This window comes from Meriones unguiculatus, chromosome 6, assembly GCF_030254825.1.
Source record: "Meriones unguiculatus strain TT.TT164.6M chromosome 6, Bangor_MerUng_6.1, whole genome shotgun sequence".
Lineage (NCBI taxonomy): Eukaryota > Metazoa > Chordata > Mammalia > Rodentia > Muridae > Meriones > Meriones unguiculatus.
The window spans coordinates 37,509,554-37,533,106 of record NC_083354.1 but is presented as its reverse complement, the minus strand read 5'-3'; the positions used below and the strand labels follow the sequence as shown (position 1 = coordinate 37,533,106).

The 23,553-nt window shown below is 49.2% G+C and overlaps 1 protein-coding gene and 1 long non-coding RNA gene across 4 annotated transcripts in view; one reads left to right on the top strand and one right to left on the bottom strand.

Annotated features, from left to right (window-relative positions):
- The window catches only part of Osbpl10 (oxysterol binding protein like 10), a 221,606-nt gene that overhangs the window by 25,196 nt on the left and 172,857 nt on the right, over window positions 1–23,553 (top strand). The gene's annotated exons all lie outside the window — the stretch shown is intronic.
- Window positions 16,768–23,146, bottom strand: LOC132654640 (uncharacterized). Its single transcript, XR_009592298.1, has 3 exons — window positions 23,024–23,146; window positions 18,261–18,338; window positions 16,768–17,653 (listed from the first exon to the last, which is right to left on the bottom strand). It is a non-coding gene; the product is annotated as an uncharacterized LOC132654640 (long non-coding RNA).

Here is a 23,553-nt window from a genome sequence, read left to right as displayed (position 1 = left end):
GAGGGCATCAGATAGCCCGAATCAGGGCGGAGTCTCAGGCGCTTGTGAGCCACTTGACGCAGCTGCTGGGAACAGACCTGTGTTCTCTGCAAGCAGCAAGCTCTTAAGCTTTAACCTTTGAGCCATCTGTTTAGCCTGGGATCAGTTCTGGGAGGCAGGCACCCTGTCTTGTTGCAATCGTGGTGTTTGATCCCGTTACATGCCTGTTCGTTTCTGAAGGATTGCTGCTTTGGACCATGGTTATTGAAGTGTTTTTTAGGACCCCTGTTTTTAAGAGATGGTATTTGGGCTTTTGGGGGACACTTCCCATGTCACATGGATGAACTTTCCTTGTAGTGCTAAATCTGTGGGTGAATCACAGAAGGGAAGAAAGCGCTCAAGGTCTAAAGCAGGGCTTCTCAGCCTTCCTAATGCTGGTACAGTCACGCTGCGGTGACCCCTGTGAAGGAGTTGCTTGACCCCGTTTTGGGATCATGACCCACAGGTTGAGAATCACTGTTGTAACTAGCAAGTCCTTTCCATTCTGCCATGGTAGCCTTAAGGCAGCTGTGAACAGGATGAGAGCAGAAACACTTGGTTGTTCTGGGAGAGCCCGATCTTCAGGGGCAGGGGGGCGCTGGCTCAGTGGGCAGAGTGCTGGGGTCAGGTGTCCAGCACCACACAAGAAAGGCAGGCCTGGCGGTAGCCTCTAAAGCCCCAGCCTCAGGCGTGTGGAAGCTGAGACGGGCGGGTCCCTGGATAAACCAGTCAGTTTATCCAAGAAGACACTTGATGTTCACACACACACACACACACACACACACACACACACACACACACACGTGCGCGCACACTGTGGGCCAGGGGAGATGGCCTAGGTTGTAAAGCTGCCTTGCAAGCATGAAGAGTTGTTTCTTTTTAAAATCTAGCTTTAGGTGTTTATTTTGTTTTTAATTATGCGTGTGTGTGTGTGTGTGTGTGTTTGCACGAGTGTGAATGCAGGGGCCTGAGAAATGCAGCAGAGGGCATTTGATCCCTCGGGATCAGTCACAGGCAGTTGTGAGCTGCTCAGCATGAGCTGGGACCTGAAGTTAGGTCCCATGCAGGGGCAGCGTGTGCTCTTCATTGCTGAACCACCTCTTCATCCCTGAGGACTCGAGTATCATCTCCGGATGTGGTGGCGTGTGCTTGTGAGTGTGGCTCTGCAGAGGGGGGCTGGTGGGCTCCAGACCAAGGAGAGACTTTGCCTCAAAAAATCCGAAGTGGCTGGCACCTGGGGAGCACCATCACGCAAGGATGTGCCCTCCACAGACACACAGGTGTGCATTCAGACGGAGCACCCTGCACCCACATGTCAGTCGTCAGGGAATTGGGATCTAGTGAGGCCCAGTGCCTGCACGCCATGTTCGTCAGGGAGGACCTGTGGGCGCCAGTTAGTGAAGGGCGCTGTCATTCTGTGAGGTTTGGTTTCTTTTGCTTTCAGTCAGGGAGAGTTTACTTGTTACTTTGGCTCTGCAAAATAGCAGCACCCAGAGGACTAGTGATGATGGACACGAGTGGCAGCTCACAGCCCAGGGCCAGTCCGTCCACCAGCAGTGTCTGCAGAGCCGCTGTGGGTGTGGACCAGTTTGTCAGACATCGGGTCTCCGTAGCTCCAACTTCAGCTCCCGCCCTTGCCACAGAAACAAAGGCTAAACCTTGCGCGTGTTAGTCTATCTTCATCTTCAGATGGTACAACACAGTGAGTCACCACTGAGTGGCCACATACCAGTGAGTGACCACTCACTAGAGAGACCACACACCAGCGAGTGTCCACTCACCAGAGTGACCACATGCAGGCCTCTGGCCCCACAGTGTGACCCCATCGTGGTGCGTCTCCATCAGGGTCGTCGGAACAGTGTACCCCGGACTGGTGAGCTTCTGTCCCCACGGCACACTGCTGTGACTCAGAGTATTCTCGGTTCTTTCACGGATGTCCTTCAGAACAAGTGACACGCCGCAGCCGCAGCCGCCTCTGCCTGTCACGCTCTCTCCTCAGTTCTGACTGAGAAAGACATCAGCGGCAGAGTCTGCCCCGCCTCTTGTTGCCGCCATGGGCTCTGTGGATGCCATTGCTTTTTGGACCTCAGTTGGCTGGAGAGAAGTGGATGTCATCCCCCTGAGCCAGAAAAGGTGGTGGGCGATGGCCGACCTCTTAGGTGTTTCTTTGGAGGAAACAACAATGTTTATTTTATGCTTAGTTGCGACAGTAAAGAAAAAACATATCCCAAAGCCCAGCTGTTGCTGCAGCACCTGGCCGCCCTGAGACCAGAGTGCCAGCCGGCATGGCTTTTGAACCAGATCGTCTCCTCACAGAGACCTCCTAGATGACCTAATTTACCGTCTCGAGAGCCAGGGCAGCATGCTTGAAAGGCTGTCATTAAAAAAGTTAGAATACATTAATTAAACATGATAGTGTATTTCATTATGACATTTTCCTACCAGATATATCTTGATCATATTCACCCCTCGTGACCTCTCTCCTCTCTCTTGGCCTCTCCCCTCCTCTTCCTAACTTTCATGTCTTTTTTTTTTTTGTGGCCCATTGAGTTTCACTAGGTTTCATTATAGAAGCATGAGCGAGCATGGGCATCCTAGTTGCTTTGCTTTGAAGGAAGCTATCTCCCACTCCTCCAGCAACCATCAATTGCCTGGATCTCCTCAGGGAGGGTGGGAGTCTCCTGAGTCCCTCCCACAAAAGGCTGTCGTTTTTTACTGGTTAGCTGTAACCTCTATTCTCTGGACACTTGCAAGGCTGGCTTGGGTTTGCTTTTGGGGAGAACTCGTTGACGGACCCTAAAGGACTGTAGCTTGCTTTTTCTAGTCCCTGTTTTCTCTTCCATCTTTTCCATCATGTGGAAGCGTGAGTCCTGTCCTGGGGAGCAGGAGCTGGATGTGAGCCCTTCAGAAAACATACTGGCGAAGACCTTGAGCAGCTTGGAGTCTTATTATTATTTTTTATATGTGTGGGTGTTTCTGCCTGCATGTATGAATGTATATCATATGCATTCAGTTACAGAGAAGGCCATAGGAGGATGTTGGATCCTCTGAAACTGGAGTTACAGGCAATTGTTAGCTGCCATGTAGGTGCTGGGAACTGAACCCAGGTACTGTGTGTGAGAGCAATACGTGCTCTAAACTGCTGAGCCATCACTCCAGCACTGAAGTGGGGATCTTACAGTATTTCTGAGAATGAACCAGGTTGGATGGTGTGCATAGGAATAAGACAGCCTGTGTCCGACTAATTTCCAGGCTTAGCACTGGAAATTAACCCACTTCTTAACCCACTTCTGCCTTGGTGCCTAATGATGCTGGAGGCAGAACATTGAAACCTCTGGCCTCCAGATTATGGCTATTGTTTCCCTGCTTTTCTAACCTTGATTATGTCTCTGTAAGAGAACCTAGCTGCAAGAGAGTCAGTGAAATGTAATTTCTTGCTGCCTAGCCTTTGTAGACCAGGAAGGAGGTCAGAAGGCTTTTGATGGGCCAGAGTGAGCTACTCTACAGTGTTTGTTAGTAAGGGCATGAGCATGGTCACATGGCTAATCCCCAGTAGAAATATTCTCCTTGTAGTGAAAGCCGAAGCTGGGGCAATCAAGTGTAATAAAATATCTATTGAGACATTGAAAGAATTATGCAGCAGGGGCTTCTGGGAAAAAATTAGTGGTAGGAGTCATTACAGATGTCAGTGCCATTCTCAGGAGAGTGGCTCTCTTGGGTAGGAGTGGCTGCTCTGCCACGCTTATGCCCAGGCATGGTCCTTGGAGAGAAGATGCTTTTGTTGATACAGGGTCTCACACTGTAGCTCAGGCTAACCTTGAACTCCAGCCAGTCCCCCTGCGTCCTGGAATTGTAGGTGTGTGCCATCACACCCAGCACAGTCTGTCTTTTTATGTTATTTTTGGTGGTTTTGAAAGGCAGACATTCTTGCTTCTTTTTCCGTGTTGTTTAATTGTGCTGCCTGCTGCTGCATTCAATGACAGACGAAGCTATCCCCCCTGACAGGCTGTGTCAGATACCTGGGAAGTTAACACAAGTGAACACAAATAGGACTTGAGCGGAGGCCAACTTAGCAAACCTGCCGACTCTGAGATCACTACTTCTGCCCACAGAACCGACAACTCAGATTTTACTTATTTATTTTTTTTGTTGAGATCGGCCATGGTGCTGGTCCACAGAGAACACCTGAGGTCAAAAAAAAAATTGTATTTTAAGGTACATTTTAATTTTTCAAAATGTTTTTGGGTGTTTTGCCTATATGTATGTCTATGCAGTGTGTGCTTGAAGAGGCCAAAAAGGGGTCATCAGATCCCATGGAACTAGTTACAGACAGTTGTGAGCTGCCACGTAGGTGCTGGAAATCAAACTTAAGTTCTCTGGAGACCGTGCTCCCAACTGCTGAGTTTCTCTAGCCCTCATGTTTACATTTTAAATTGTAGTGTATGTGTGTGTATGTGTGTGTGTGTGTGTGTGTGTGTGTGTAAATATAGTATTCCAAGAGGCCTATAGAAGGTTGGATCCCCTAGGAACTGGAGTTGTAGGTGTGAGCTGCCCAACATGGGTGCTGGGAACTGAACTCTCAACCCTGTAAGAGCAGTACGGGAATCCTTTCACCAGCCCCAAGAAATTCTTATTTTACTGTGGCAGAAAATAAATATTTTCTTGTTAGCTAAAGATATTTTCTGCTGAGCATGTTAAATGTTGTCTTTCCTTTAAGTCTTTCATCTGCCTGCACTTGTGTGTATGATTTTTGGTAGTGACATGATGCCGTCTTACAATTTCTGTGCTGTGTAGTTTCCAGAGGGTGGAGAACAGTGTCTGTTTGCAGCTTCTCACACTGTTCAGAACACACGGAAGCTTCTCTGCCAAGGTCAAGTTGCTTTATTATTATTCTATTTAATCTTCTCTTTATTCCACTTGGTTGGTCTCTTCATGTTTACTGTGTACACCAGGAAATTCAACTGACAACCAACATTGTCAAGAAATCACGATGGAGGGCCGGGTGTGGTGACACACCTCTGAAACCTAGCAGTTGGGAAGCTGAGGCAGGAGGATCAGGTCAAGGCCGGCCTGTCACAGACAAACAAAGTAGTGAGTTAAGCTGGAAATTGCACCCCTCCTCCATTTATTGTGGTTGCATACTTGATCTACAAGTTTAATCACAGCTGGTTTGTTAATTGGTTTGAGTGTTTATTTGTGTAGGAACTTGGCTGGCGAATAGGGAGTTTCTCTAGCATCTTCCCCAATACTCTTCACCTTGAGTAATCAGATACAAGTTACTTTTGTCACTTTACATTTTGCTTATTTAGACATTTGCATGTATTTATGTGTGTATTTCACAGGTGCATTCACACGCCACGTGCCACAGTTCCTGTGTGGTGGTCAGCAGACGAATGAGGGGAAGTCAGTTTTCCCCTTCTACCGTGTGTGGGTCCTGGGGATTGAACTTGGGTCCTCAGGCTTGAGCCGTTAGCTGCTGAGCCACTCCCATGCTTCTGTAGATGTAGTCTCCTTATACATCAGGATGCAGCATGGCTGGACGTTCTTCCGTCTTGAATGGCCCAGAACAGGTTACACAGCAACTGCTTGCTCAGGGGTGGGTGGATGAGGGTGCTGGGGTGGTGGTGGAAGTAAAGGGTAGAAGTAGGAGGTGGAGGTGCTGGGGGGTGGAAGTGGAGGGGTGAGGGTCCTGGGGGGTGGAAGTGGGGGAGGCTGTTGTTTCTAATCTCTTAGCCTTGCCTTAGTGCAAAGGAGAGGCAGAAAAAAAAAAGCCTTGGAAAATTGAAGTCTATTCAGCAACACCCCCAGGGTCAGCCAAGCGCACACGATGAAATCTGGACAGTAAAACACAAAACTTTATAAAGTGGACATAAAAGGCGCCATAAAAACGGGAAGAAAGTTATCATTTATACGGTCGAGGATGACCGCGCCTTTATGGCTCCAGTGTGGCTGTGGAGATTCGCTCAGGCTAATGAGCTCTGGGGCTGAAGGCGGTGCAGCCGCAGGCCGCTGCTCTTAATAATGCACGAGAAACCCGGAGCGAGCGAGTGGGCGTACCTGGGAAGCGAGCCTGTGGTGTGGCGTGTGAAGGGCTCTTCCAGGGCGAGCTGTGCCCTCCCTCTCTGAAAGCACGCTCTGCAGTGGGTAGTGCCCTGGCCAGGTCTTTTCCCGAGGTTGATTACCCGAGCCCTCAACTCTTGCAGTGCCAGTGGCTAATAGCATCTTCCGTGGATTGAAGCCTTCCAACTGGAGACGGCCTCGTGCCTGATGACAGACCTCGCTAACTGGTGTGAGCGGTTGAGGAGTTGTTTCCTGGGAGTCTTGCTCACCCTGCTAGGTTCTTCTCGAGGCTGGTTTTATGTGTTCCTAAAGAGCGCCTCAGACTTCCCAGCATGCTCTGCTCTTAGCATCTCCTGAGGGCTTTTAGCCATTGAGATGGGCTGGGAGGTGGCTTCCCACACGGTGTATGTAACCTCAGGAGACCGAGCCAGCCCTATGAGCGGGCACTGCGTAGGCCTAGTGTCTGGTTGTGTGAGGAAGCCACAGGTCATGTTTCAGCTCTCTAGGTGATGCCCGCTGGGCTGGCTAGAGTAGCTGGCACACCGGACTTGGTGTATATGCCTGTGCTCGAAGCTGTCTGCCTCCATGGGTGGATGAAAAGCAACCGAGAGCCTCAGCCTCTGCAGACGGCTCTCCCTGCCAGCCCTCCCTCCCACAGCCTGTCCCTCCTGTCTTCTTCTTCCTGGCTGGGTGCTCCTGACAGCCACCACTCTACCAGAACTAAGCATTCCACGTGGCATTTGGATCAGCGTTCCTTCTCCTGCTGCAGACTCGCTGCTCAGCAAGAGGAGACTGCATCTCCTTGACCTCCCTGCTTTACTCTTGCTTCCTCTGCCCTGCCAGGATTGTCTCCTGAGGGTCTTGTGTCGCTCACAGGCAGGTCTTGTGCCATCTGTGCACACTCCCTCTCTGTGCATGTGGGTGTGGCCTGGGTCTTCCTGTCACTGCAGCAGTACAAAGATTAATATTTTGTATACATTACACAGAAAATAAAAAACATTAAATTGAGGGGTCTTAATTGAGGGGTTGTTTTTACTTGTGTGTGTGTGAGTGTGCGTGCACACGTGTGTATCATCAGTGTGAGTGCATGTGTACCTCAGTGCCTATGTGGAGGTCAGAGGGCAACCTTGGGTGTCAGCCCTTGCCTTCCACCCAGTTCGAGAGTCTTAAACTGACCTGTGGGCTTGCAGGGACTGTCCTGTCTCTGTTCCTGTCTTTCCGAGGGAGCCCTGGGGTTATAGATGCGTGTTATAGAGACTGTACCCCACTTTTACAGAGGTTCTGGGGCTCCAAACTAATGCCTACACACTGGTATGGAAAGAACTTCACCCAGTGACCATCTTGCTCTCTCTCAACTGAGTGGTTTTCAGTCTGTTTTGTTATCATCATAGAGTCAAATTCTGGGTCATCCATTTAGTAATATTTAATAAGAATAGCATCCCGAGTCTCTCTCTCTCCAGACAGGGCGTTGCTCTATAGCCCATGCTTGTCTCCAACCCTCGGTCCTCCTGCTGCAATATCCCACTTGCTGTAGGGTTTCAGGCATGCACCTTGTGCCTGGTGTTAATTGAATCCATGACCAGGCGAAGGAAGAAGGAGAAGCCTGTGATCACAAGCATCGATGATTGTTCTGGAAGCTTTAAAACTAGCCTACCAGCATGTGAGAAAATGCAGCATATCCATTTCTCTTTTGGGGGCTCACTGGGTGTCAGGCAGTGTTGGAGGAAGCTTCTCTGTTCTGTTGTATTCTTTGCTCCCTGATATTTAAGGCGTTTGTTGCACTCACAGTTTGACTCTGGTCCATTTTCCCGGATCAGACTGGTGCTACTGTGAGACATGAAAGACGGCGGGGTGTGGAGACGGCGTCCGTCAAAGTGTGCGTCTAAAAATGACTGCGGAAGAAGGCAAGAGGTCAGCAGGGATCTCAGAAGCTGGGCCCCAGCCAGACTCCTCCCAGGGGGCTGAGGGGTGTCTAGACTTGATGCTTTTGAACTCTCGGTGCATTTCTAGATGATTGCCGGGCTCCCTGCTGCTTCTGCTGGAATTTACACAGCTCAGGGAGGGCTGATGGGCTTCTCTTGGCTCCGTTTAAATCAACCCACAGACTACCCTCCTTTACACCTGGCGCAGAGGCTCCTCTTCGCTCGCCGTGCCTTCCCCTGGATTTGTTGATTTACCCAAGATGACTTCTGTTTCCCTTCATCTCGGCTTTGAGGAAAGAATGAGCCAAACCTTTTTTTTTTGTTTGTTTGCAGAGGACCTGGGCACACTCGTGTCCTGTGTGTGCAGTTTTGTTTAGTTTCTGAAGTATTAAATATAAAACGTTTATCCCTTTCTTTGGAATTTATTTCCTTCAGTTTTGACATTGCAGGTATCCACATTCTACATCCTTCATGTTTAGCCTGAGGAGAAGAGATTTCTTGACTACATTTTTACAATATTTGTATGCATGTATGTGTGTGTTCCTTCACGTACACTGTGTGCTCACATGTTGGGGTAATGTGTAGGAGGCGGTTCTCTCTGTCCACCTGTGGCTTCTGGGGATCATGTTGTCAGGTTTGGTGACAATCGCCTTCCCACACTGACTCATCTTTGCTGGCCTTTGATTTTTTTTTTTTAAGGATGTAAAAAATTGTTTTATACGTGTGAGTGTTTTGCCTACATGTGTTTAAGTGTACTTCATGCCTGAGGCCTGTGGAGGTCAGAAGGAGGGCACTGGATATTTTGGAGTTGGGTTTATGGATGGTTGTGAGCCTCCATGTGGGTGCTGGGAACGGAACCCAGGTCCTCTGAAGGAGCAGTCAGTGCTCTTAACCACTGAGCCATCTCTCCAGCTCCTGAGTTTTGTTTTGTGTTTTTGAGACAGAGCGTCATGTAGCCCAGGCTAGGCTCAAACTCATTATGTAGCTGAAGATGACCTGAAACTTCAGCTCCTTCTATATCCACCCTTGTAGACGTGGGACCCAGAAGCACCTATACCTGCTGAGCCATCCTGGCAGCCCTAGTTACTGATGTGTGACTGGATACCCGAGCAAGGCAACTTCAGGTAGGAAGGGCTTGTTTTGCCTCCTGCTTTGAGAGCACAGTTCGTCACGTCATAGCAGGGAGGCCTGGAAGCAGGAGTGTGAAGCAGTCAGGAAGCAGGGAGAGACAGACCGATGCTGCTGCTCAGCTCGCTTTTCCCTTTTCATTCATTCGGGACCCCAGAATGTGGAATGGGGCCGCCTACATATAGCATGGGCCTTCTCACCTAGGTAAACCTGGTCTAGCAAATACCACACAGAGGTGGCTGGGGATTGGTTGCCATGGTGATTCTAAATCCCACATAGTTGAATCAAGATCGGCTGCGACAACTGCTTTGCATTTGAAGAGAGCAGAAGGTTGAAAGACATTTTGAGGCTCAGTTCTCTTCTGTGTTTTCAGGAAGCAATACCACAAGCTATGTCTGGGTTGTGTGTGTGTGTATTTGAGTGTGTGTATGTGCATGTGTGAGTGTGTGTGTGTGTGTGTGTGTCTGTCTGTCTGTCTTACTATGTCAGGTTTCGAACTAGCAACCTTCCTGCATTAGTACCCTGAGTCCCAGGATGACAGGCATGCACCATCAAACTCAGCTCAAGCTTCGGTCTTTAGAGTCAGCAGTGACTAAAGCTTTCTCATGTGGAGTGCAAGATTCCACAGGGGAGTTTAAACACATTTCCCTTTAATGGCTAAGATGAAGTGTTGCATCTTTCATGAAAGTTTTATATCTTTGACCTATTTAATTCTTTTTCTCTCTTCAGGAAATAAGATGTGGTATTCCTTCCCTTTCCAAACAGGATCATTGGATGGCTTGAAAAGGAGATTGCTGTGTGTGCCATGGAAGTACACGGAGTTTGGAAAGAAATGGCCATTTTAGTGGCAGTGGCTTTGATCAGTGCCTTCTTTCCCAAAGCTTTAGAATCCGTATGAGAAATTACGCTTTGATTATTTTCCCCACCTTCCCTTTTATTTTTGAAAATAGAACAGTCCTTGGGTGTAATGCTAGATTCTCTTAGAGCATTTACTTAACGGCAGCCTACACTGGGTTAAAAAGATGGGTACCAAAGATGGCTGTTGCGTGACGTAGAACAATATGTAGAAAGGACTGAGTTAGAAAAATGCATGCTGGAGGATAGAGAGATGTCCCAGTGGCTGGAGATTTACTGCTCTTCCAGAAGACCCATGTTCCATTTCCAGCACTAAGTCAGGCCTCCCACAACTGCCTGTAAGTGTAGTTCTGGGAGATCTGGAGGTCCCTTCTGGCTCACACCCACAAATCCACTTTACCTCACACATAGACACACAAAATTTAAAAATAAAAGTGAGTTAGAAAACACATGCTGATTCTCCATTTTGAGTGTATGTGTGAGTGAGTGTAAAAATAAATTAGGAGTGTGGATTGTAGCTCAGCTGATAGAGCTGCACACACAAAGCCCTGGGTTTGATCCCTGGTACCCCATAAACTGGGTGCATTGATGCACACTGGTCATTCCAGTGTTTGGGGAGTACATTGATGCACACTGGTCATTCCAGTGTTTGGGGAGTACAGCCGGGGGATTGGGAGTTCAGGACCATCCTTGGGATGTCAGGAGTTCAGGGCTAGCTTGGGCCAGATACTCGGGGAGGAAAGAGAGGGGCGAGCCCAAGTTGAGCCAAAGGATGAGTGAGACGGTGGCCTTTGGAGTAAGTCTTGAATGAACCTCACAGGCCTGACTGGAGTGGGAGAATCCAGAACAGCTCTATGAAGGGAGGATAGTTCTAGAACGAGGAGATGAGGTGTGGGAGAGAGCGAAGATTTTCCCGTGAGAATTATGAGTGTGTACTTTATAGCAGATCATTCAGGTAGACTTTTCCAGTTGTTTTAACGATTCACTGTTACTGTTTGTGTGTAGGGTGCACGCGTGTGCATATGCATGTAGAAATAAGAAGTGAGCTTTTCCTGTCACTCTTCAGGGGCCGTCCACCTTAGTTGACCAGGTCCTGCACTGGCAACTGTGGCTCACTGATTGTACTTGGCTAAGTGTGCAGGCCACTGCATCCCAGGACCCTTTATGCCCGTCTCCAGTGTTAGGACCGCAGCCACCTCGGATTGCTGTGCCAAGCAAGTGATTTTGCAGCCAGATAAGTCCAAGTTCTGTGTAAAGGAGCTATGATGGTTAATATATATATGGTTAATAACTATAAATAAATAAATAAATAAATAAATAAATAAATAAATAAATATGGTTCCCACCTGACGGGACGTGGGAACCCAGACACAAACCTCAGGCACGTCTGCGAGGAAGTTTCTAGAGTAAGTTGGTTGAGGGAGGAAGAGTGGTAGGTGCTTACTATCCGTTCTAATGTGGGTGGCACCGTGCCGTGGCGGGGGTCCCTGGCTCACACCGAGGGAGAGGGCAAACCGAACACCAGCCTTCCTCTCCCTCTGCTTCCTGCCTGGGTGTGCAGCACGACCATTTGCCTCACGCTTCTGGGGGGTGCCTCCCTTGCCACGGTGGCCTGGCCCAAAGCCTCCCTCCTGAGTCACCTGTCTCAAAGTTAACGCTCTCTAAGCCATCATCAGGATGTCCCGAGAATCTCTCTCACACACACACTACCGATTTACTTGTGTGTGCACGCCAAACAGCAGGTGCGTGGAGGCCAGAGAACCGATGGTCGGAGTTGGTTCTCTTCTTCCACCATTCCGTCCCAGGGACCAAACTCAGGTTGTCAGTCTTGGCCGCAAGTGCCCTTATATCCACTGAGCCATCTTGGAAGCCCCGGGGGTCTGCAGTGAACAGTGAATGCTTTTGGTCAAGCTGGACATAGTTTGGTATGTGTACGGTTCATGAGTCACTATGAGTCAGTTTCCCTGGGCGTTTCTTAGAGTGTTTGAAAACTTCCTGACACAAGAACTCCCCCTGTGCATTTTCCTCTCCCTGGTAGGGAACACTAAAGCAAAGGTGGCCTCGGGAGAGGGCCAGGTTAGACTGGGAAAGTTGAAGGGGACCTTGGCACGTGTGTGTGACTGCTGAGCCCGCGGCTTGGGTCTGAGCATCCGTCCAGGTCCTCTGCTCATCAGCATATAGGCTGCTGACATTCTCTCAGAGAAAGAGGGGTGCACAGGGTCATTGGGCCCTCCCCTGCATTTGTAGCCTCTCTTCCCAGCCAGCTGTCTTCAGTTGTGCCCTGAGTACGTGTGGCCGTTGGGGTCTTTGGGAGAGGCTACGGTATGTAGGCTGCCAGGGAAGAGGGACTTCGTCTGTGCAGTTACAGGGAGGCCACCATCAACACTTTCCAGTGCAGCCTTTTGGAGGGGAGCACCCCCACTCCTGTAAGTAAGCCATCACCTGTGCTTTGCACAGAAGTCTAGTAAACGTTGGTGGAATCCTACCAGGGTCTGTCTTTGGACCTCAGTGAGGGGCAGAGTAAATGTCACCCTCCCCCGGTAAGACAGAATGCGTACGAGCGTGCTTGCATGCGTGTGTGCGTGTGTGTGTGTGTCCCCAAGTGTGCACATAAGCCATAATGTATATGTGAAGGTCGGAGGTCAACGTAGGTGGGCAGGTTTGGTGGCAATTGCCTTCACCCCAGGAGCCCTGATAATGTCTTATACCAAATTATTTCTGTCTGTATCAAAGTTACTTCCTGTGTTAATTTTGGGTGGGTAATTTTTTTCTGATCTCATTACATTGCCAAACCTTCTGGATTCTGCTGGAAAGCACTGCCGATCGCTCCCAGTTTTCCTTTGATCCCCACTTGGGTCGATCTGGCGCTGACTTTCATGTTGAGATATATTTTATGCTGTTAGGAGAGGCCCCGTTTCTATCTGGTTTACTCTTTTATTCCTAGAATGGATGGTGAATATTTTCAGATCCCTTCCTGGTGCCTTCAGCAAAGGTGGATGGCCCACTGCCCACAAGGTTTCTTTCTTATCTCTGTGGGATGTGGAGGAGATAAGTTTGGAGAGTGGGATAGCGCAGGGTTAGACGTCTCTGTGATGCCTTGGTCAAGCTCAGCTCTTTTACCAAGAATTCTCTCAACACCTGACAGGCAGAGCTTCTCTGCTGGATTTCCACTGTAGCAAATATCCGCGAAGACTAACTTATAAAGGGAAAAGGTTCTATGAATGTCTATATGTGTGCATGGAGTCCACATGGGTATCTTTCTCAGGAGCCCTCTACCTTGTTTTTTGTCTCTTCCCAAGCCTACCCTCCCTCCCTCATCTCCTTCCATGCCCCTCTCCAAGTCCACTGATAGGGGAGGTCCTCCTCTACTGTCTGACCCTAGCCTATCAGGTCTCATCAGGACTGGCTGTATTGTCTTTCTCTGTGGCCTGATAAGGCTGCCCCCTGCTCAGGGGGAGGTGATCAGAGAGCCAGCCACTGAGTTCATGCCAGAGAAAGCCCCTGTTCCCATTATTAGGGAACCCACTTGGACACTGAGTTGCCATGGACTACATCTGTGCAGGGTTCTAGGTCCTCTCCATGCATGGTCCTTGGATGGAATATCAGTCTCTGCAGGGCCCCCAGGGCCCATTTATTTATTTATTTATTTATTTATTTATTTATTTATTTGTTTGTTTGTTTATTTGTTTATTGGCTCTGTTGTCTGCCTTTTTTTTTGAATAGGATTTCTCACTGAACCTAGCCCTCACTGATGTGTAGGCTGGCTGGTGCGTTCTAGGGCTCCACCCTCTTTATTGCCCCTCCCCAGTTTTAAATGAAATCTCAGTCATTGGCTGTTTACCAATAGTTGGGAGCCAGATGCTGGGGTGAAAGCCTGCTAGTTCAGAGGCAGAGGAAGCATCCTTTTCCCTTCCTCTTCAGTTGAAGTCCCAAAAGGAAAATGAAGCCTTCTTTCCCACATGCTGTTTCAAAAATTCTTAACTGAATGTCCCTCCCCTCTACTTCCTGTGTGTGTCTCTGTCTGTCCTCCTGACTTCCTCTTACTGTTTTTTGTTTTGTTTTCTTTATTTGTTTCTTTTTGGTTTTTTAAGACAAGGTTTCTGTAACAGCCCTGGCTACCCTGTACTGTCTTTGTAGGCCAGGTTGGCCTCAAACTCACAGAGATCTTCCTGCCTCTGCCTCCCTGGGTGCTGGCATTAGGGGCATGTGTCACCATAACCAGCAGGTTTTTTTTTTTTTTTCTTCTATGTTCACACCCTGTCAACTGGTTGCTTGCTCTGCCTCTTGACCTATAGCTGAGTTTATTTAACCCTGTCTTGGTTTAAAGGTGTGTGCTAGGGATGAACCATACCACAACTAGAAACCAGTTTTTCCAGTAGCTAACACAATTTTACGGCTCACAGTGTGATGAAATATTCTGCAGCATCCCAGGGACTAGACTGTCACTGTGTCTAGGTTTTATGTGGGTGCTGGGGGTGCTTGCGTGACATTTTTTCTAAACAGCTGAGCCATCTCTTTAGCTTAGGCAAAGGTTCTTTTTTGCTTCCAATTTTAGATGCCCTGGGGCATGCAAGATTGGTCCTATTATGTTGGGTGGGGTTCATGGTGGAGCAGAAATGCTTACTTCATAGCATTGGGGAAGGGAAGGAGAAGGTGAAGGAGAGGAGACAGGCCAGGATCTGACAGTCTTCTCTGAGGGCTTGCTCCTGATAACCTAAAGACATCTCAGGAGACTCCCACCGATCCAAAGATGTCACCACCTGTGACTGTGCTCTGCTGAGGTCTAGATCATGTGGGCCTTTTGGGGTGACCCCGTAGGGCCTGGCAGTCAATCGCTTTTGGAGACTGACTTTGGTACTCTGCTTCCCCCGCCACACCCTTCGGCAGCTTCAAGCTCACCCTTAGGTTGAGCCTGAGTGTGTGATCCCTGGGACCGAGGCATCGGGGCAGGGTTCTGGGGTGGAGTGGGCCAAGGTCTCACTCACACAGCAACTGTTATCCGGATGAGAGCTATTAGGATAATTTGTCTTCAGATGGCCCTTTAGAAGTCACCTTGATGCACCAGCCGTTCCTGAAACTCAATTAGTGGTTTGCCTTCTGCATGGTGGGTAAACGCTAAGTGCACAGGATGTTTGGGTCTGAGCTGAAGATCGATACCTCTGAATTAAAACTTCGTAAGGACCTAAGTGCACATTCTGCAGAGTCCTAAGTGACCTTTGCAAATCACAGTTACGGCCCTCAAAGCCGCTTGCTTTCCAGTCGCAGAAGGTGAGTGTGGCCGTAACTCATCCTCTCGGCCCTGGGGACTTTAATGACCTGAGTTTACTCATTGTGACTCAAGTTAATTGTCTAGAGTTAAAAATTCTTATTCTCTGTCTTTCTGTCTCTGTCTTTGTCTCTGTCTCTGTGTCTGATGATACACATGGAGGTCAGAGGTCAGTTCTCTCCTTCATGGATCTCAGGTTGTCGGGCTTGGGGGCAGGAATTTCTATCTCTCTGCCCTGAGCCATCTCACCAGCCCACAGTGTTAATCTTCTCTCTTAGTTTTTCTCATTCTTTCTACGAAGCCCATCCTTTTTTTTTTTTTTTTTGAGACTGGCCTCCAGTGCTGGGATTACAGGCATGTGATACCAGACCTGGCTATATGTAACTGTTTGAGAATTTCTTCCCCCCCCCTCATAAAATTATTTTCATTGCTACTTCATAACTGTAATTTTGCTACTGTTGTGAATTGTAATGTAACTATCTGTGTTTTCCAAATGGCTTAGGTGACCCCTGTGAAAGGGTCGCTCGACCCCAAAGGTCTTGCAAACCATAGGCTGAGAACTGGCACTGTAGGGAGATGCAAGCAGTGTTCCCCCTTCCCCCAGTACCAAACAAATACACCCTGGGCAACAGATGAGTTTATTGGGCTGATTTTGACATGTGCCTGAGAGTGGTCCCAGAGCAGCTGGCCTGGGCGTCTCCACCTGGTGTGCCTGATGGCTTTCCCACAGCTGCTTGGATGGAGCCCGGCAGTTCATTTCAGTGAGGGCAGAATTGTGTGCGTCTGGCTGGGAGGAGTGGCTGGACTCTCCGGAGAGGTGGAGCAAAAAGAGTTACGCTCATACCCGTCTGTAGCTTCTGTCTCAGGGGACCGATGCCTGGCCCCTTCCTGCTCTCTGTGGACACTAGGCATACAGCAGGGTGCGCATGCAAACACAGCAAAACACTCACATACACAATCAAAATCCTGAAAGATTGTTCTATCTTACTCTACCTGTATGTGTGTGTGCCTGCATGTATGATGTATGTAGCGTAACATGTGCGTGCATGTTCCTGTGAGTCCAGAAGAGGGTGTCAGAGCCCCTGGAACTGGAGTTAGAGTTGGCTGTGAGCCGCAGATTGTGGCTGCTTGGGACAGAATGCAGGTCCTGGGCAAAAGCAGCGAGTGCTTTTAACTGCGGAGTCCTATAGCTTCCTGAGCCTTCCGCTCTCACTCCTCCTTCTTCCCTCCTCCCTCCAGAAGGGGATCTTTCAGCTCAGAGGAAATAGCTATGCCACAGCAGGACAGGCCCCTGGCCTTCCCAACAGGCTAAAAAGGTGGCATCTGTTTGGGACAATATTAAAGATACGGAGACGACCCTGGACAGCCAGGAAAGGAACCCTGGATACATGACTCTGCTCATGAAAGGAGAAAGGTAGACACACACATGCAGACAGACACACAGACACACACTCACATGCACATACATGCACACACACACACATGAACAGATGCACACACACATAGTTATCTGCAAAATTTATCAAGTCAGTATAAAGATTATGGTTCTTTTACTAAATAAGGGTTCACTGTTTGTTCTTGTGGAAGAGATATAAAGAGGCCACGGCCACGGCCTCCTTCAAAGGTTGATTTTATAAGATGTCATGGCTGAAAATATCCCTTCCGTATCCTGGAGTCCCTTTGTCCCTTGCCGGTCCATCTGCAGACTCATGGCAGTTGAAGATGTTTCATAGTCAGCCTGGATAATGAGTCTGATTTTCGTCGGCTTTGGATTCCAAATGTCAGTGGCCTGAGAAGTCTCTGGGTTTGTCGCTCTTCTTCAGGCTTGTCCATGGTGTTGGAACATCCCCTTCTGTGTCAGCGTCTGCTGAGTGTGTGTGCTCTGTCACTTGCGTGATCGGGCTTGGAGCTCTGCATGAGTCACAGTCTAAGCTGTCTGTGTGGCCTGCGTGTCCACCCCAATCTGCCAGCCAATTCCTGTGCCTCTACAGTGAGCCTGTGCTATTTTTAGTTGGCTTCTATCACGCAGAATTCTCAGGCGTGCTGGCTCTCTGGATTTGTCTGTGGCATATGTGCAGGTTTCCACAACTTGCTATCCGTATTCTAGATTTGCAGGAACTCGGGGAGGAAGTGAGCGGAAGCGTTAAGCTTTCCCAGGGTTTCAGCCTCTTCACCGTTTGATTTTGGGGCTAATAGTTGTTCCGGGGGTGCCGCCCTGAGTGTTGCAGAATGCGCCTCCGTGTTCCTGACCTTGACCCCAAGATGCTGGCATCATCTCTCCCAGTTCTGTGAACAAGAATGTCTGTGGAATTTGTGGAGCTCTTGGGCTTGGAGGGATTTCCCACGGTTGCGAACAGCTTGTCTTGGGCCACACAGGATGATTTTGAGGGAACACGAGCTGTTCCTGTAGGAGAGTGAATAAACCCTTGTCAGGCTGTGAGTCAGTTCCAGGGTGCATCTCTACCCTCCAGAGGAGACACATGCAAAGTGAAATTCTGTGTGGTAAAGGTCTCGGTGAACAGCCGGGGCCTTGGCTTAGTTGGCAAAGCGCTTGTGTCCCACATGTGAGGACCTGAGTTGGAGCTCCAGAAACCTTGTGTGAAGCCAGGCATGGTGGCACGTGTCTGTAATCCCAGCACTGGGAGATGGGAGGTCCGGATGGGAAGGCAGCTGGAAGACAAGGGCCAGCTGGCCTGGCCAGTGGAGTCCCTCTCTCAGACAGAAGGTGGACTGGGGGCTGACCCCTGAGGCTGTTGTCTGACTTCCTGTCCATGCTGTGGGTGTACCCCCCCCCGCACCCACATGTCCACCCCATCACAGAACCCCCCCCCCAAGCCTGCAGTAGAAACACCGATGAGGGAGTGGTTTTCTGGAATGAATGCAGGAGGTGAGGGGGCATCTTCTTCCCAGACCTTCACAAGTGGGCAGGAATTCACTCAGGTCGGGTATCATTGGAGTCCCCAGGAGAAGCCGTCCCGGACAAAGGCTGCGTCACTCACGTCAGGGCTTACCTTAGAGCACACACTTCCTGTCTCAGCACCAACGTCCTGATGCTGTCACAGTGCCCTGCTTCGGATCGCATGGTCATTCTGTTAAAAACCCGACATGGGATTCAAGAGCGATGGTGTGTCTGAGGTGCTTCCAACCCCCACGATCGCAGAGGACGATGTCGGGAGTGGGAAGGGTTGTGGAGGAGGGCTGGACACAGACTGGGAACGTTTTGTAGTGTTTGTAAATTTTTTTATTCATCTCACATGCATGGGTATTTGGTCTGCTTGTAAGTCTGTGCACCCACATGCATGCCTGGTGCCCACAGGGACCAGACGAGGATGTTGGCAAAAAAACACACCCTGCAGGTGAAATGTAGCATGCTTGTAGATAGTTTTTTTTCCTGTGTATGCATGTTTACGTGTGTGGATGCGTGTACACATGTGTTGGTGTACACATGTACGTTGGAGCCATCCTCCACCTCCCTTACACTGTACTTACTGAGATGGTTTCTCGGTCAACTCGGGGGAGAGATCCCCGGGCTCTGCCTTCTGTGGCTGAGCTTATAGGCCAGGTGCCACGCCCACCTGGCATTTCTGTGGGTTGTGGCGATCCAGACGCTGGTCCTCAAACTTACATGGAGTCCCTTGACCTGAGCATTCCTCCTAGCCTGCATAGAAGGTGTTCCTGGCACACAGTTGTACAGTTGCAAGCCTCATTTATGCTTTGCCTCTAGGTCAGGAAGGCAGCTCTGAATAGCGGTGACAGCACTGTATGGCCGTTAGTGCCATACAGTACCTGGGCTTTTTGTCTTTTTTTTTTTTTTTTTTTTTTTTGAGAGGGTCTTATGTAGTCCTGAATGGCCTGAACTCCTGATGAAGTCCTGGGTTTATATTCATGGACTACATACAAAATCTGTCTTGGGTCTTTGAAGGGGAGACATGCCAGTTTCTGGTCCAGCTGGCCTCTGCCTCTTGTGTCTTCGCTGTGAGGTGCTTGAAGGATGGCCCAAATCATGTGCGTCTTTATACACGTACCTGTTTCAAACTGAGCCTATCTTTTTAAGCCTGGCAGCAGAGACGTAGTGTCCCACCCAGGCTTTTCTCAAGAGAGCTGAAGCCTTTCTGTGTGCCAGGAAGGCTGGCATGACTCTCTGGAACTCTCTCAGAACCCACAGGGAGGGGCTGCCAAGGCCTGCCAGGTGCTTCTTGCCCCGAGTGCTGGTACTGTCGATCTGTGACAGCAGCTTGGCCGCCATGTCTGGCAGCTTCCCCCACCCCAGTTCCACCGTCAAAGCGACAACAATGACATTTCATAATTTTACTGAATTTTTTTTTAAGTTACTGACTTACTTGCTTAGCACTTATTTTTGTGGTGCTGGGGATTGAACCCAGGGCCTCCTCCATGCTAGGCAAGTGCTCCCTGTAGCTTTTCAGACTTTTGGGGACCATTTTGTTAGGTTGTCCGGGTTGTCCAGCTGAGGATGGCCTTTCACTTCCAGTCATACTCCATGACTCCCTGAGTAGCTGGGATAACAGGCCTGTGCTCCCAGATCCTCCTTAAAATATTATTACTGTGCTCCCAGATCCTCCTTAAAATATTATTACAGGCTGGGAATGTAGCCCAGGGGCAGAGCCCCTTCTCAGTATTCCAGTGGCCATGGATTTAGTCCCCCCCTCACAAGTTATTTTATCATCTTCATTATTATTTTGGTATAGGGTCTCATGTGGTCCAGGCTGGCCCCAGTGTGGCATGCAGTTGAGTATGAGCCTGAGAGTATGGTCCTCTTCCTTCTCCCTTTCAAGTGCTGGGATTCCAAGTGTGTTAGCGTATAGGCAGCCTACATCTGTGTTTCCTAGTAACCTATGATGTCATCATGTGTCGCCCAACAGGCGTGTGGCAGAAGCGGTATAGCTGCGTACGAGCTTGTAAATGGGCCCTGCCTCTTACTTCTCTCTCTTGCTTTCTCACTCCTCTCTGGGCCCCTTTCTCTGTCAGGGCTCCTTCTCCCCCCATTTCTGTCCCTCTGTCTCTCTCTGTCTCTGCCCTCATGGCTCACTCAGGCTCTAACACTCCTCTGCTTTCCTTCCTCCAAATAAATTCTTTCACATAATATCTATTGTGGCATCATCTTAAAAATAATAGCAAGGTGTGCATCACGATGCCCAGTTATGTGGTGCTGGGGCTCTGTGTATGCCAGGGAAGCACTCTGCCAACTGAGCTGCACGCCAGAGACCCGGGCAACAGCCAGACGTTGACCAGAGACAGTGTTAATTACCCAGGGTTAGGGGCATAGCTGCCCACGCTCACCCTCACCATCAGGGCAGCTGAGCTTCCTGGAGGATTTGCTTGCCTTCAGAGCCTCTTAAACAAAGGAAGATTGGTTGCCCTAGGAAACCTTGCTCTTTAGTCTTTTATGGTCCCGGACCTTGTCCCTTGTTCTTTTCTTTGTGAAGTGTTTCCACCCATGAGGCTCCTCTTTCATCTTGCCTTCTTGCTATTGCTCTTTTAAGGGCCCCCAAATGAGTTTTATTGCCCACGACCCCCTCACATCCAGCCCTTTGCAGTGTCTCTGGGAATTCTTGGTAACAACCAATGGCTTTGGTTTTGTTTCCTAGCATGTTCTCTGCCGAGTGCTAGAAGTTGCGCCCTAGAGCTCAGGGCTGTGTGGGACTGAGCTGAAGTCTACCACAGAAGACGGAAGCCAAGTGGTGCGGGGTCCCTGTCGCCTACCCTGGAAGCTGACAGGCCACAATGCTTGGCTGGTCTTCTTCCTTCTACTTAGGAAAACAAAACCCAAACAAAATGGGGTGGAGAAATGCCAAAGCCATTCAGAACTGGCTGTTCTTCTGGAGGACATAGGTTCAGTTCCCAACACCCACGTGGTAGGTAGCTCAGTGATTCCAGCCTGAGGGGAGCCAGCACTTTCTTCTCTCTTTCATTAGCACAACACATATGTGGTGCACATACATACATGCAGGCAAAACACTCAGACATATAAAACAAACAAAAAAAACCCTTAAAAATCCCATCAAACACGATATGTTTGTGTACAGTGCATATTAGGACACTATGGAAGCACTCACGGAAACACCGAGGGGCTAGGATAGTCTCATCCCCCTCCTATTTCTTTATTATTAACCTGCTATCCGTCCGGTGATTAGTTATAATTAATGAAGAGATGTGAACGGCTTGCTGTTAACTGGACTGTGGAGTTGACTCTGATTCCCTAGTGTGGCGTTCATGTCCTTCCTTTCCAGACCCATCCAGGACCCAGGTTGCCATGCTTCCCTCTGCTCTTCCAGTGGGCTTCTCTCCCAGACTTCACAGTGGCAAGGCGCCCCAGTTAGGCACGTGGCAGGGTGTCCTTCCTGGGGCTTGATGTGTTTGTTTTCCCGCTCAGGACTGGATGAGTATTGTGTGGGGACTGGCTTAGTTTCCTGTCCTGTCCCTGGGCTGAAACACCCTGATGAAGGCAGCTTAAGGGAGAGAGGGGGTGTTGTGGCTCACAGTTTTGGAGTCAGGGCAACCAGATCGCCACAGTGGCAGTCAGGGAGCAGAGAGTGATGAATGCAGTTCTGTCACTCCCAAAGAGAAAGCTGGTGAAAGTAAGGTACCATGTCCATTACGTCATGTGAAAGGCACACGACTCATCATCTCTCCAGGTTGATTTTTTTTTTTTTTTTTTGAGACAGGGTTTTGTTCCATATCCTAGGCTGGACTCACTATCATTCTGTACCAAGTCTTGGCTGTCAACTTGGAGAGGAAACCTCAGCTGAGGAATTGGCTCCATCAGACTGGCCTGCGGGCATGTCTCTGGGGGGCATGTTCTTGATTGCGAAAGGATGCAGGAGGGCCCAGCCACTGTGGGCTGTACCATCCCTGGGAAGGTGGACCTAGGCTGGGTAAGAGATGTAACTGAGCAAGCCAGCAAAAGCAGGCGACTAAGAAGCGCCTCTCCATGACCTCGGCCTCAGTGTCTGCCTGTTCGCTTTCCCCGGCTCCCTAGATGATGGGTTGCAATCCTGTCAGCCAAATAACCACCCCCCAACTTGGTTTTGGTCAGTGTTTTATCACAACAGAGAAGCAAGCTAGGTCAGGTGTGTTTTCTTGTTGGCTTTCGTCCCTTGCCTGGAAGAGCTGTAATTCAGGTTTTCCCATGGTAAAGCCACTCTCCTTTGCTCCTGTCCCTTCCAGACTCTTTGGAGGGAAGTCTCTTTGCCCATTCTACACTTGAGTGCTGAGCTAGTTTCCTCTCACTTGAGTGGAGTAGTGACATAATTTACTTGTCACTTCGGAATGGGGATTTGTTTCTATTTATTGTCATTTGCTCATATCATTCTCCTATGGTGTGTGTGTTCCAAGCTTCCCAGTTGGTGTCTGAGACCAAGGAGGGTACCGGACCCTGCATGTAAGCACTGTGATACTGTGTCAGCTGGTCTGATGACCAAGATGGCTGCTAAGTGACTAACAGATGGGTAGCACGTACAGGGTAGATATCCTGGACGAAAGGATGACTTACCTCCAGGGTGAGATTTTATCATCTGCTCAAAACGATACATTATTTAAAACCTATTTTGACTTATTTCTGGAACTTTTCCATTTAATGATTTTTTGACTTCAGTCAACTGAGGGTACTAAAATTTTGAGAAGTGAAATCAGAAATTATGGGGTCTATCCTATTTACATTTTACCTTAGGTTGTAGTTCAATGGTACTTCATTTTGAGGCTGAAAATCTTCCTGTTTTGTTGCCTTGCAAATTCTTGCGTTTAGGCCCTTCCTTACCTGGGCTCGGCCCTGGGAACACGGTGTGATCTGGGAGCGTCCTTCCTTCTTGGCACTGCAGGATGCTCCGGGCTCGCTTCACACACTTCTTGCCCTCATCTCAGAACTGGAACCGTCTCTCCCAGGAACTCTTTTCTGTTTTGGAGACTGGGATTAGAAACCAGGATCTGGGCATTCTGGGTACTCGTTGCCATGGAGACACCACTTTTTTATGAGACAGAGGGAAAGAAATAGGAGCGTGTATTTGTATACACACATCTATTTCTATGGATAGCCGTTACATATGACATTTAACTCAAGTTGATTCATTAGTTTCGGCCCTAACTTGTGCTCTACCTCGTTACCCAGGAACCAGCCGAGGTCTGTGAACACAACTGCAACTTGTATTGCAGTTATTTTCAGTATCTACTGCGTGTCTCCTTCATTGCTAAGTCCCAGTATGCAGTGGCGTCCTGTGGCCCGCTCTATCTTACAGTGAACGATGCTGTGCCTTTGGCTTTCAGCCTTACAGGCTCTGCTTCTGCCCAGAG